The following is a 754-nucleotide window of genomic DNA, read 5'->3' as shown; positions in this document are numbered from 1 at the left end:
GCCCACAGTAGTACAGCACTCTTCATGTTTTCTTCCACCAGGGAGTGCTCCACTTTCTTGCTTGGTTGTTTTCTTATTTAATTCTCTTTTATTTCAACTGGAAGACGCTCTTCAGCATTTCTTATAAGTAGAATGGGTGGAGATGAAGCGTCTCATCTTACCTTTAGTGCTCTCTTGCATTCTTTTGAAAGGCATTAAACAATTTGTTTCTTGTATCTTTAATACTGCTTTAAGCTATTCATCTTGCCCTAGAGTATGCATCATCCCTGGAGGTTCTGCAGTATCAGGCTAATGGGTATTGTGGACGGAACCAGTTTCTGTTGTATTGATTAGCTCTAAAAATCATTTCATATGTTGTCTTCAGATAGAGGACCCAACCAATGTTAAACTGATGAGATCAGACTTGCACTGGATCTTAGTCAGAAGGCTAGGAAGCGATGAGGATGCCTTGGATTTCTGATCCTCTTGGCGTGGTTTCCCAGGTGCTGGAGGCACTCTCCCAACACTACAGGTACAGATCACCAAACTCATCTTTTTTTCCCTTTTTCTTTTTCTTTATTCTTCTCTCACACAATACATCCCCACCACCTTCTCCCCTCCCTCCCTTCCTCCCAGTTCCCCCCACCTCATCTTTCCCAAGATCCACTGCTCCTGTTTGTTTCCCTTCAGAAAAGAGCAGGCCTCCTGGGGATATCAACTGAATGGCATAATAAGATGCAATAAAACCTGTCTTACAAAAAAATTCAAAATCTTT

At 42.0% G+C, this 754-nt stretch overlaps 1 non-coding gene across 1 annotated transcript; it reads right to left on the bottom strand.

Annotated features, from left to right (window-relative positions):
* Positions 1 to 250: 250 nt before the first annotated feature.
* On the bottom strand, positions 251 to 439 carry LOC118580998. The gene has a single exon (XR_004944641.1). It is a non-coding gene; the product is annotated as a U2 spliceosomal RNA (small nuclear RNA).
* Positions 440 to 754: the final 315 nt, after the last annotated feature.

Source organism: Onychomys torridus, chromosome 3 (assembly GCF_903995425.1).
Source record: "Onychomys torridus chromosome 3, mOncTor1.1, whole genome shotgun sequence".
NCBI lineage: Eukaryota > Metazoa > Chordata > Mammalia > Rodentia > Cricetidae > Onychomys > Onychomys torridus.
This window is presented reverse-complemented; position numbering and strand designations above follow the sequence as displayed.